Consider the following 14778-nt stretch of genomic DNA (forward strand, 5'->3'; position numbering starts at 1 on the left):
TGAATTATCACAAAGTGAACGTACCTGTGAAATCACCAGAACAAGAATTATCAGCAATTAAGAGCCTTCCATCATGCTCCTCCAAATTATTAGTACCATCTTTTTTTCCCAAAGGTTGTCACTTTTCTAACTTTTAAGAACATAGATTAATATTAATCAGTGACCACTATATAGTTTGTACAGCAAAATTTGGTGCAGAGAAGACATTAAGCATGAAAACTGTGGACTTAACTATAACATTGGGAATTTAAGGCTTAATGCAGATACATGATTATATGTCTCACTGAGCTAAGGCTGTTATACTACATACATAATATTTGTTATATATTTGTTAATTTACAGTTTCTGTTTCCAAGGAGAAATGATGTGTTAATAAGTTGTAATAGAAGGAATTAAGTTGTAATAGAAGGAACAGTAAACCAAAAAAATCACCAAGTCCTGGGTTCTAATTTAAAATTCCACAAAGTATGAACAGTATTATTTGAATAGTTACTAAGAAAAGAATTACTGCCATCCCTGAAAATTACTCAGACCAAATTTACTACCCTGAACTCTGTTTTAGAGGAATTATCAGTCACCAGAAAATGGTATGCTATATCTTAATGCTTTATTGATACTGGTTTTAATCAATACTTACCAGTTAGGCTATTCTTACTAGTGGAGGACCAAAAAATAAATAAATAAATAAAATAAAAAATAAAAAAAACTAGTGGAGGACAATTGCATATCAGTTCATATGGAGATACACATATGCACGATGCATACACAACAGTGTATACCAAAGTTTAATTTTAAAGTATGTACATTTTTGACATTTGTGTTTTCTCTGAAAATTAGGAAATTATATCAGTTACCTTGTTTGAAAGTTGTAAGACTTAATCTTCAAAACCTGATTACTTTCCAGTATATGCAAGAAAACAAATTTCTGGACTAGTATTCTATGTAATAGAGCAAGTCTTACCTAAGTAGTACCCAGTTATGAGGCCAGGCCTAATAAAGACCAAATACACATTTCAAGTAATCTTCATATAGCACTTAGCGGTTTACTGAATTCTTTCCTTGTTTATAAGAGTTTTATTTTGTTCTTTGGGGTATTCCAAGCATCTGATTATATCTTTCTAGTATAAATATCTCATTTTTCCTTCAGTGGATTAAATCTGCTAATGGTTTATTTTAGAAAAATGTTAATAATATTGGGATCTTTGTCTTTCAGTCTTTGATAGGCGTGCTTCTATCATTAAGCATGATACTGCTTTTTGGCATGATGTATGCATTTTATGATGCTAATAAAGTATTCAGTTTATTTTTATTTTATTAAGAATATTATCAGGAATATATCTACCTTAGCACTAAAGCCAGTATCTTATTTTATAGAGAATCATAAGTGGCATTTCCATGAAGATCATGAACAAGGCAACTGTATCCATTATTTCTGTTGCTGTTTAACATTGCCTTAGAAGTATTAGCCCATGCAACTAAATTACAGAAATCAATTAGAGGCAAAAGAATTGGTAAGCCAGAAGGAAAACTGTGTCACTTTGGAGATGATACGATAGTACTTTGGAAAAACTTTAGTTGATTATAAAACTAACTCAAAGTGTAAAGTAATTTAGGAAAGTGATAGGATATAAAATTAACATACAGAGACTTAGAGCCCAAACGGAGGCGGCGCGGAGCGTTTCAGCTCTCAGCGGATCGAGAACCGGTGTGTAGTGCGAGGCTGCGGCGGAGCCTCTACACTGAAGGCGCGAGAGGTTGGCAGCTTCAATTGAAGCACATCGAGCAGTGACAGCCGTGGAAGTCATGAGCGACAGCGGCGAGCATAACTACGGCGAGCGGGAATCCCGTTCTGCTTCCAGAAGTGGAAGTGCTCATGGATCTGGGAAATCTGCAAGGCATACCCCTGCAAGGTCTCGCTCCAAGGAAGATTCCAGGTGTTCCAGATCAAAGTCCAGGTCCAGATCTGAATCTAGGTCTAGATCCAGAAGAAGTTCTCGGAGGCATTATACAAGGTCATGATCTCGGTCCCGGTCCCATAGACGATCTCGTAGCAGATCTTACAGCAGAGATTATCGAAGACGGCATAGCCACAGTCCTTCTCCCACGTCTACTCGCCGGCGTCATGTTGGGAATCGGGCAAATCCTGATCCCAACTGTTGTCTTGGAGTATTTGGATTGAGCTTGTACTCTACAGAAAGAGATCTAAGAGAAGTGTTCTCTAAATATGGCCCAATTGCTGATATATTTATTGTATATGACCAGCAAGCTAGACGTTCAAGAGGATTTGCCTTTGTATACTTTGAAAATGTAGATGATGCCAAGGAAGCATAAGAGCCTGCCAATGGAATGGAGCTTGATGGACGTAGGATCAGAGTTGACTTCTCCATAACGAAAAGACCACATACTCCAACACCAGGAATTTACATGGGGAGACCTACCTATGGCAGCTCACGCCATCGAGATTACTATGACAGAGGATGTGATGGAGGCTATGATGATCGGAACTATTACAGCAGATCGTACAGAGGTGGAGGTGGAGGAGGAGGAGGTTGGAGAGCTGCTCAAGACAGGGATCAGATATACAGAAGACAGACCTTCACCCTACTGTAGTCGTGGAGGATACAGATCACGTTCCAGATCTCGATCATACTCACCTGGTGGCTATTAAAGCATGAAGTTGAAGATTTTCTGAAACCTGCCCTAGAGTTGGGATATTGTTTGTGGACAATATTTTTTATTGTCTCCTGTTTAAAAAGTGAACAGTGCCTAGTGAAGTTAGGTGACTTTTACACCTTTTTTGATGACTACCTTTGGTGGAGTTGAAATGCTGTTTTCATTCTGCATTTGTGTAGTTCGGTGCTTTGTTCAAAGTTAAGTGTTTTCAGAAAAGTATGTTTTGCATGTATTTTTTTACAGTCTAAAATTTTGACTGCTGAGAAGTTTCTGTTGTACAAAACTTCATTTAAATGGTTTTTCTACGGAATCCAGGGCATTCTGAAGATTGAAGCCTGTGTGTAAAATGCTACCAAATGGCAAAAAGCAACAATAAAGTTTGGTTTTTACTAAAAAAAAAAAAAAAATTAACATACAAATATCAGTCTTCATATACACAAATAATAAACAGAGGCTATAACATTAGGACAAACCTTACAGCAACAACAAAGAAAATTAAATACTTGTGAAAAATTTAATAAATTTGTGAAACCTGTAAGAAGAAAAGCTTAGACACTCCAAAGACACAAAAATAGATTTGAAAAAATGGAAAGATACCTCTTATTCTTAAATTCTGTTACTCAAAATGATATAGATGTCAGTTCTTTCTTAAAGTAATTTATATATTTCCTGTAATTCCAGTAGAATGCCGCAACTATTTCATGAAATTAGACAAGATAAGAAAATTCACATGGAAAAATAAACATGTAAGAATCGCCAGGAAAACACTGAGAAAGGAAAACTTTGAAGAGAACTAGCACTATCAGACATTAAAACATAAATTCTCTGCAGTTAAGTGGTGTGGCATTACAATGAAAGAAACAAAAGGGTGAACAGAGAAGAACTACAAAAACAACTGAAAAACAGGTAATAAAAGGTCAGTAAGTACATGAAAGTGTTAGTCACTCTAGTCACGTCTAACTCTTTGCAGCCCCATGGACTGTATAGCCTTCCAGGCTCCTCTGTCTGTGGAATTCTCCAGGCAAGATGACTGGAATGGGTAGCCATTCCCTTCTGCACGGGATCTTCCCGACCTCAGGGTTGAATCCGGGTCTCCTGCATTACAGGCAGATTGTTTACCATATGAGCCACTAGGGAAGCCCCAATAAGTGTGTACATATCGATAATTACTTTATATGTCAGTGGACTAAATGCTCTGATCAAAAGACATAGGAGGCTGATTGGATAAAAAACAAGACCCATCAATATGCTGCCTTAAAAGACTCCCTTTTAAAGGACTCCTTTTAAAAGGGGACTGAAAGTGAGGGGTTGGGTAAAGTATTTCATGCAAACAGAAATGACAAGAAAGCAAGAGTAGCAATACTCGTTTCAGAAAAAATAAGCTTTATACCAAGGGCCATGATGAAAGACAGACAGGCATTATATAATGATAAAAGGTATGATACAAGAAGAGGATATTGTACTTGTTAACATATATGCACCCAATCCAGGAACATCTATATATAAAGCAAATAATAACAGATACAAAGGGAGAAATTGGCAATAATATAGTAATAGTAGGAGACTTTAACACCCCACTGACATGGGTGGATATGTCATCCAGACAGAAAATCAGTAAGGCAACAGAGATCCTGAAAAAGAATAGATGAGTTGGATTTGTTATCTATGGGACATTCCATGGTGGCTGGGGGGGGTGGGGGTGGGGAAAGCAGAATACATTTTTTTAAAGTGCACATGGAATGTTCTCTAGGACAGATCACATACTAGGTCACAAGACAAACCTTAATTTGAAAGGATAGAAATTGTATCAAGAGGTTTTTTTTTTTTTTTTTTGATGATAATAGTGTGTAACTAGTATAACTATAGAAAGAAAAATGGGAAAATAACAGATGTGAAGAATAAACAACATGCTCCTAAAACATCAAAAGAGTAAATGATGAAAATCAAAGAGGAAATCATAAAATACCTCTAGACAAATGGAAATGGAAACACAATTTTCCAGAATCTGTGGGGTGCGGCAAAAGCAGTTCTAAGAGGGAAGTTGATGGCGATTAAAGGCTTCCTCAAGAAATAAGAAAAATTTCAAACAGCCTAATCCACCACCTAAAAGAAAGAAAGAACAAAGTCAAAAGTTAGAAGAAGGAAGGAAATGTAGTAATAAAGATCATAGAGGAAATAAACAAGATCAAAAAAGTCAAAAGAAAAGATCATTGAATCCAAGAGCTAGTTTTTTGAAAAGAGAAGCATAATTGATAAATTTTTAACCATGTTCACAAAGAAGAAAAGAGATAGGGCCCAAATAAAATAATAAAAGAGGAGAAAGAACAGCTAAAACCATGGAAATAAAAATAAAATAAGTTGAATAGGAGGCAGTACTCCCACATTCATTCTGTGAGTCCTCATAGCAAAGACATTTCAAGAAAAGAAAATTATAGGCCAGTGTCTTTGATGAATACAAATGCAGAAATCCTGAGCAAAATATTAGTAAGCCAAATACAATAATTCATAAAAAGGATCATATACCATGATCAAGTTAGATTTATTCCAGGATCACAGTGATGGCTCAGTGTATGCAAATCAATGTGATAAACCACATTAAAGAAAGGAAAGATGAAAATCACCGTATTATCTCCATAGATACAGAGAAGACATTTGAAAAAAATGAACATTTGTTCGTGGTAAACACTCTTACCAAAGTGAGTATAGAGGGAGCATAACAAATGCCATTTACAGTAAACCCGCAGACACCATAATAATTCATGGTTAAAGCTGAAAGCCTTCCCATTAAATTTAGGAACAAGATAAGGATGCCCATTCTAGTTGTTTCTGTTTGATGTGGTATTGGAAGTCCTAGCCACAGCAGTAAGACAAGAAAAAGAAAAGATATTCTAATTGAAGGGAGGAGGTAAAACTGTCACTATTTGTATATGACATGATACTTGATATAGAGAACCCTAATGTCTCTACCCCAAAACTATTAGAACTAAGAAATGAATTCAGCAAGGTTGCAGAATACAAGGTTAATGTATAGAAATCTGTTCCTTTCCATACAGTAATAATGAAATATCAGAAAGAGAAAGTAAAAAAAAAAAATTGAAATTATCAAAGTTTTAATTATTAGGAATAAACTTAACCAAGGAAGTGAAAGACATATACTCTGAAAACTATAAGCCGTTGGTAAAGGAATTTGAAGATGATTCATGGAAATGGAAAGATTTATCCCATTCTGGCTTGGGTTGGAATAATTAATATTATGAAAATGGCCATACTACCCAAAGAAATCTGTGCGATCCCTATCAAAATACCCATGACATTTTTCTCAAAATTAGAATAAGTAATCCTAAAACTTATATAGAATTGCAAAAGACCCTGGATTTCCAAAGCAGTCTGACAGTCTCTTTAACAAGTGACGTCTGGTGAAACTATGTTACCATGTTAAACCAATGAGATTAGAACATTCCCTCACACCACATACAAAAATAAACTCAAAGTCATTTTAAAATATAAATGTAATACCTGAAACCATAAAACTCTTAGAAGAGAATATATTCAAGACATTTTGTCATAAATCGTAGCAGTATTTTCTTGGATCAGTCTCCCAAGGCAAAAGAAATGAAAGCAAAAATAAACAAATAAGGCCTAATTAAACTTAAAAGCTTTTGTACAGCAAAGGAAACCATCAACAAAAGCAACCTGGGAGAAAATATTTGCAAATGATGCAGCTGAGAATGTAATATCTGCAGTGTTGGAACAACTCATACAACTCAATATCAGAAAAACTACCAAATCAAAAAAATGGGCAGAAGACATGAATAGACATTTCTGCAAAGAAGACATACAGATGACTGAAAGGCACACAAAAAGATGTTCAACCTATCTAATTATTAGAGAAATGCAAATCAAAATTACAGTGATGTACCACCTCACACCTATAAAAATGGCTATCATCAGACAGTTTACAGATCATGCATGTTGGCGAGTATGTGTAGAAAAAGATACTCTTGTACATTGTTGGTGAGAATGCAAATTAATGCAGTCACTATGCAGAACACATGGAGGTTCCTTAAAAAACTGAAGTCACAGCACCATCTAGTAGCTCTGCTCCTGAGCATATGTCTGGAAAAGACAAAAACTTTATTTGAAAACATACATGCATCCCAGTGTTCTTTGTAGCATTATTTACAATAGCCAAGACATGGAAGCCATCCAGGTACCCATCAACAGGTAACTGGATTAAGAAGATATGGGAGGGAGGGTGTGTGTGTCTGCACGTACACACACACACACAGTGGAATATTGCTCAGCCATAAAGGACAAAATATTGCTATTTGCAGCAACATGGATGGGCTTAGAGAGTATTAAGTGTTTGGTAAGGGAAAAATAGTTACTATGATGGGCTTCTCTGGTGGCTTAGACAGAAAGAATATGCCTGAAATGCAGGAGACCTGGGTTCAATCCCTGGGTCAGGAAGATCTCCTAGAGAAGGGAATGACTTATCCATTCCAGAATTCTTGCCTGGAAATCCCGTGGACAGAGGAGCCTGGTGTCCATGGGGTCGCAATGAATTGGACATGACTGAGCGACTGTCACTTACTCAAGATGGAGAAACCCCCAAAACACTATCTTAACCAAGTGATCAAGATTAGCATCACAAGTAATAGGACATAGTGATATTATGTACCCCTTGATATACATTTAAGAAGAGTACAAAAATCATTTCTGTGGAATTCTTTTCAAAAATGAATAACTGAATAACTTATTCAAATGAAAAAATTCTAGACAATCCCTATTTGAGGGGCAGTCTACAAATAACTGGCTACTATTCTTTAAAAGTATCAAGATCGTAGTACACACAATCACATGCACAGACCAAGGAATTGTCACAGATTGAAGGAGACTAGGAAAACTAACAACCAAAAACAGCTTGGGCTTGTAGATAAGATCCTGGAACAGGAAAGAGACATTATGTAGTGGAAACACTGGTGAATTTCTAATAAGGTCTGTAGTTAATTTATAGTAGTAAGTCAGTATTATTTTCCTGGTTTTGATAGTTGTGCTATAGTTATGTAAAAAGTTACCATTATAGGAAATGGGGTGATGTATGTTTGGACATGCTCTGTTATTTTTACTTTAATGTGGTAAATGAAAGTAAAATGTTAAAAAAGGATATTATGAAGAATGCCTTTGTTTTTATTTGGGAAGCATCAATGGAGATGATCATATGGCATTTTCCTCCACTGAACTAATCAGGAAATCAAATTAACAGGGTTTCTAACATTATACCATTTCATTTTAGGAATGAACACAAAGTCCCATTTTTAATGGATAAAAATTTATATCCCAAAGAGATTTTGACATGTATAAGCCAATAAAAGTTAATCTCAAGATTTTTCTCTAACAGTTTTTATATGTAAAATGTTTAAATTTTAGGTTTAGTACATAATCACAAAAATATTTTTAGGATCCCCTTATAGATTTATCCTAATGTAACTTTCATTTTAGTCTCCTCGTTATCAGTATAGCAGATTCTAATAGATGAATCAAAGAAAACTGACTTATGCTGTGAATTGTTTAAATAGTTGTTTTGGATATTTTGAACTGAAATCTCTAGTCTAAAAGTTTTCAGTGAAGGTAGTATCTACCTCCAGCGAGTGTGAATTTGTAGAGACATTTTAATGTTCAGTGGTCCTACTGGCCACTCATGTAAGAGAAAATCTTTATACTTACTTGAATCTAGAATTTTATTTTAGTTATAAACCAAAACACTTTCGCATGATACTAGTAATACACTTCATTTTCTAGGTGTGATATTATTTTGTAACTTAAAGAGTGGTGATATATTTTTTGTTTGAAATCTTAAATTTTTTTCACTGTTGGATATTTATTTCATCTATAGTAATAGTGCTCATGTTATTTGAGTCACCAGTGGACCTGTGTTGAATTGAAGTTGGAATCATGAATGCTGCCAGTTTGTCCCTCCGGTTTGTGACCTGAGAGGAGTCTTGCCCCACTGGTTTTAATTAGCCTCACTCTAATTGTCCTAGTTTGGACTGCGTGCCCAAACTTGGATCGTATGCTTTGTGTGTAAGTGTGTCTTTGTACATATGCTGCAAGCATGCTTGAGTCATCAGTATATATGTGTTTGTAATAGGTATTACATAGTGATACTTGACTCATCTAGAAGATAACCCATTTAGTAACTTTAGTTACTTGCAGTTCAGTGGAGAACCTGGAAAGTAAGTTAGGCCAAGAGTTCTGAGCAGCTGCATTGTCTTAGATGTCTGATAGGCCTACTTCAACTTTTACTTATAGGAGAGCAACTTAGTCCCACCTAGATCCAATTATACACACAGTTCTGGTAAGATTGATGATCATTGGATGGGCCTGTGGCAGATGAGCAAAACCGGGTAAAAGGCTTCCGAACTCTGCTGCTTAAAAAGGCGCTATTGACCACAAAAATGGACACTTAACAGTAAGAACAGAATGAGAAAAAAACAGCCCCTCTAAACTGATGTTGCCATTCTTTCAAAAAATGTTCGCATTATTATGCATTAAAAAGTTGAGAAAATTAACACTGTTAGATTAAAAGTGTGGCTAATATTGTGACATTTTACATTTTCTCCAAATTTAGGAATTTTATGGCAAATTTACTGATTATTAAGTAGATTAGAGGGCCTGGGACAAACTACTAACAAATGCATGGCATTGCCTACATTGTAGCAAATGTAGCAGTGAGATTATTCTCCTTTTATGTAAAGTATATAAAGTATTTCCTTTTATATATCAATACCCCCCAAAATGAGAAAAAAATATAAAAGAAAATAACTTGAAAAAATTTTTTTCTGAGGCTGTTAGTATTTTAGGTGATAGTCTTATATACCTTGGTTTTACCTGAAGGCATCTGTTTATTATTTATTATGCACCTGAACTATGTCAAGCCTTGTGCTAGCAGGGATAAGAAGATAAGAACTGATTCTTGTCTTCAAAGTAACACTAGAATTAAATGGAATGATGGAATAGAGAGAGTGAAATGATGATGGTTAGTCTTCATTTCTTTACAGTGACCAAAGCTCTGATAGGGAGGCGGTGTGTTATACTGACTAGGGGCATACATGTTGCAAGAAGGTGAGGAGTTTAATTCCATTGTCATTTACCAGCTGTGTGCCTGTTATCAATTTCTTCAAATTGTAAAGTGGGGGTAATACCTACTTGTGTTTAATGCACTACCATATCAAAACATTTAAGTGCTGTGCCTAGCATGGTACTTTTTACTATTAGGGCTATGCTTTACAGAAGTTGCTTACTTATTCTCAAACAGACACTATTTTACTACATATGCAAAACATTGAGTGAAAAACTGAATTAGGAACAAGGTCACAAGTCATAAGTTATTAGCATTAAAGTACTTGTTAACCTTCAAGTATTTAAGTATATTAAGGGTGGTATTTAAAAAGTCAAGGTGAGTCTAATTGGCTTCATTGGTCTATAGAGAGTTACTTGTATAACTAGTTTAGAAATGAAGCAACTTAACACTGGTTATAAAGGTTTAAAAAAAAAAGTTAATTTTGAGAATAGCCATACATGGAATAAATGAATTCTTGAATACATTATAGATATCTTTGTATGGTTAAAGACCTGATAATGATAAAGTAGAATCTTAAGGTGGAGTAATCTAGAATGATTTTTAATTTGATGACTCTATTTTATAGCTCAGGGAAAAGCAAATTATTACTTATATGGAATTACATAACAAAAATCAGAACTGTTCCTATTGCTTTCATTAAACTTCAGTGAAGTAGCATTAATTGTGCAAACTGAATACCACTGAAAAAGACTCTACTATGTCAGTTAGCCTACTATCCAAACTTGCATCTTCACAGACCTGTGCATTCATTCATTCAGCAAATACTGAGTGCCTGCTGTGTTTTATGGCAGGCGTCATCTTTGAAGAGCTTTGCTATAAAGGAAGGTAAAACATCAAGCACATTGATAGTTAAAGTGTTTCACCTTGCAGACCTCTGGGGAGATTGCTATGGATTTAGAAGTTGTGCTCATCTCAGGCAAAATACAGGAATTGATGACATATGGCAAAAAGTTTTTTTCTTCACGGAAGCTAGCAAAAGGAGACAGAAAGGGAATACAAGGTGAGAGAGATGGTTTATCACTATCCTTTCCATTCAAGATGTACTTTTCAAATAACCAGTATATACCTAGGGTTGACTCTGTTTGTAGGACTTTGGTAAATGATGGGGAGAAAAATACAAAAGAGCAATAACATGGCCCTTGCTCTGAAGGATCTGGCCCTCTTGTGATGACAAGACTCTTTGGAAATAAGCAACTGCCCTTTCTTCTTTTTGCCTATATAAAGTAGTTTTCTAAAGGATTTTTCAATACACAGGGATCTATACCATAATTCATCTCTCTCTTTTTTTTAATTATTTGCTATGAAACTTTTCAAATATTTACAAAAGTAGAGAAAATAGTGGAATGAACCCCACCCTCCAAATTCAGCCAGCAGATTCAACAGCGATCATCATTTTGTAATATTTGCTTGGTTAAGATTCCTTTTTTCATTTCTTTCCTTTTCCTCCTTTCTTTTCCTTTCTTTTTTTTTTTTTTTTTTTTAGCATGCAGGATCTTAGTTCCCTGATCAGGGATCAAACCCAGGCCCTCAGAGTCAAAGTGCAAAGTTCTAACCATTGGACCGCCAGGGAATTCCCTTTTTGCTTTCTTCTCTTTTTTTCCAAAGTTTAAAAAAATTATGATGTACATTGCTACGCTAAACACATCTGTATTATAACATTATTTTTAATGCCTGTTTGTAGTTCATCATATATATGCACTATAGAAAGCAATTCTCTACTGATGGGAATTTTCATTATTATTCATTATTATTATAGTTTATTTTTTATGAATAGTTCTTTTTGGAATATATTTACATGCTTATATCTTATATCCTTCTATATTTTTGACATCTTTATGCATACATCTTTCTTACATGTGGCATTCTTGGAATGGAATTTCCTGGAAATGAGATTGCTGAAGCAAAGAGCATGCACCTTTTACAGATTGCTGTATAATACCAAACTGACTTTCAGAAATACTGTTGTTAATTCTTATTTCCATTAACAGTATGCTTGTTTATCTTTGCTGATCTGAGTTTTGTCAGTCTATTAATTTTACCAATTTCCTGGTATTAAAAGATTTTTTTATGTGCATTTAAAAATTACTGGGGGACTTCCCTGCCAGTCCAGTGGTTAAGACTCTGTGCTTCCAGTGCAGAGGGCATGGGTTCCATCCCTGGTTGGGGAATTAAAATCCCACATGGTGTATGGCATGACCAAGAAAAGAAGAAGAAGAAAAATCACTAATGAGGCTGAGCGTGTTTATTCTTATTATGAACCATTTGTATTTCTTCTTTTGTGAGTTCAGGCTACTCTTTTATAAGCATTACTTTCATTATTTATTTATTTATTCAGAAATCATAATATCATTATTTTCAAGGTGCTTCATAATTTGGTCCTAAGTTCTTTTTCCAACTTAATAATGTCCAGTAAGAGTCATTCTACCCACTAAGAAATAATTCCCAATTCATATACTTCATTCTGTTCATTTTTTTCTTGGATTCATGCTTTTAAGTATTGTTTTACTATTCTTTTCTGCCTATTCAAACCCTTCAGAATTCTTAAAGCCCATCTTGCAGTAGTCTCTCCAAATACTGTAGCCTTCATCCATTTTCTCTTATTTGAATTCCCACTGTATCTGTTGTTTCTACACCTTGATTTAGTAGCAGATTATAGGCTGCTTTATGTTATGTATCAAGCACTGTGTTGAGTCCATGAGTATATAGCCGCACAGAGCACAGTCTGTCCTTGTGAAGTTTATAGTGTAATAATGGTTTGTTTATTCCCACTTCTTTGCTTTATGGTGATTGAACTTTTCATATACCTCTGTTATGTATGAAGAATACATACATGTTTAGATATACTATAGTTGCATAACCCCAACTATATTGTATTGAGAGTATTGAGCATATAAACCGTGTTTTATCTTCTCTGTTTCTTATAACACTTAACTAATTTCTGAGCACATAGCCATTACTAAGTGTATACTTGCTCTCAATATAGTATCAAAAGTCATAGGCTTGGAGTCACATACCTGACCTCATATTACAGCTCAAGATCTTATGAACTGTATAACATTTCAAAGTAGCTTAGCCTGTCTAAGCTTATTTGCTCATATATTAAATACCTGCTTCATAAGGCTGTCATGGGTTAAATGACATATTGATATTAATCAGATGATATATGTAAAGGATTTAGCACAATGGTACAGCATAGATTCTCATTAAAAGATATTAGTTATTGTAATAATTTGTGTAACCTTTCAAGCTAGAAAGTGCTTCAGTAACCTTTCTTTTTTTCCCTCAGTAACCTGTTACATCCCTAACTCCTTTCATCTAAGCAGTTACCAAATTCTACTCAATTTATTCACCTATCTTGTCAATGTAGCCTCTCCTTTATTTTATTTATTTATTTATTTGGTTGTACCACATGGCTTGCAGGATCTGGGTTACCTGATTAGGAACTGAACCCAGGCCCTTGGCAGTGAATGGCTGAGTGGTAACCATTGGACCACCTAGCCTCCCTAGCCTCTCCTTTTAATCCTCACTGAAACCCATAATAAGAAATATATTTTTTATTGTAACTTAGTATGTTCTTTGTGTATTTACTCATATCTGAAACAAAATTCTATGAAATAATATTCATTGTTACTGTATGTGAAGCACTCTGATATTTTTGTTGTAGTTCTGTTCTATATTATTTTAAAAAGAAAAGTTGGTCACAGCCATTAAAATATTTCACAACAAACAGGTTGAAACACACAACCCTAGATTTTTTGGAGTCTGCAGAATTTGGACTACTCCTGAGTTAGATTATGTTCAAGTGTAAATTTTCAGTGAAATAGAAAACAGATGATTTTAGAAAATAGAGCTTATTTTAGAAAACAGAGCTTATTCTGGTTGCATTTTGTTATTCATTAGTTATATATAGTTAGATTTACCTATTCTCTGTTGAAGGTGGGAGTGTTCTGTTGTGCATATTCCAGAGCCGGTATAGAATGAAATTACTAAGTAATTGGGTCAGAGCTTCCCACCTTGGCAGAAATTTCTCAACCACTTCATATATCTGTTGCTTTTCTTAGGACAGAATTGACATACATGGACTTTAAAGTCATTAGCATAATTCTCAAAGAGAGAGGGACCTAAAAACTTTTATTGCAGTAATTTTTTTTAACATTTTAAAAAACAGAAACAGTGGTATAATGAATCTCCATTCCTATATTCAACTTCAGTAATTAGCAACATTAAGTCAGTTCTAAGAGGAATTTTTAGCAAAGAACTTGTAAGGCACATACAATTCCCTTTCCTTAATACAGATAGCTGATCTGTTTTAAGAAGAGAGATATCAGCCTTAGTGTACCTTGTGTAGGTAATCAGAACCTATTCATTTTGATACCTGCAAGGAGAGTAAAAATACACAGAGTAGTGATGGAGTGGGGTAGATTTTCCTGAGGCCCAGCCAGAACGTTAGACCCTGACCATCTCACGTAGAATCTTTCAGCAGCCTTGTTTGTCAGTCTCCCTACTACCACTCGGTACTACCTACCTTGCTGCTGTTAGACTGATCTTTTAAAAATGACTTGGTGGGGGAATAGGTGGTCATTACATTTATCTTCTATTTAAAACCTTTGCTACCAATAGAATGGGCTTCCCTGGTGCCTCAGCGGTGAAGAATCTGCCTGGCAGTGCAGGAGACGTGGGTTCATTCCCTGGGTGGGAAAGATCCCCTGGAGAAGGAAATGGCAATTCACTCCAGCATTCTTGCCTGGAAAATCCCATGGACAGAGGCGCCTGGAGGGCTACAGTCTAAGGGGTTGCAAGAGTCAGACGCAGCTTAGCAACTAAGCAGCAGCAAGAGCCTTTAAAGTCCCAAACCTTAGATCTTTATTTGAAATCTCGCTCCAGTCTACCTTTCTAGCTTTCTCTCCTATTGTCTCTTTACTGCCATATTCAGTTTCATATTAGAATAACCAATCCATTTT

At 35.2% G+C, this 14778-nt stretch overlaps 1 protein-coding gene and 1 pseudogene across 3 annotated transcripts in view; both read left to right on the plus strand.

Annotated features, from left to right (window-relative positions):
• Positions 1-14778, plus strand: part of CUL5 (cullin 5) — a 130529-nt gene that overhangs the window by 71354 nt on the left and 44397 nt on the right. The gene's annotated exons all lie outside the window — the stretch shown is intronic.
• LOC133057548 (transformer-2 protein homolog beta-like) lies at positions 1678-3080 on the plus strand (annotated as a pseudogene).

The sequence above is a fragment of the Dama dama genome, chromosome 1 (genome assembly GCF_033118175.1).
Source record: "Dama dama isolate Ldn47 chromosome 1, ASM3311817v1, whole genome shotgun sequence".
In the NCBI taxonomy this organism is placed as follows: domain Eukaryota; kingdom Metazoa; phylum Chordata; class Mammalia; order Artiodactyla; family Cervidae; genus Dama; species Dama dama.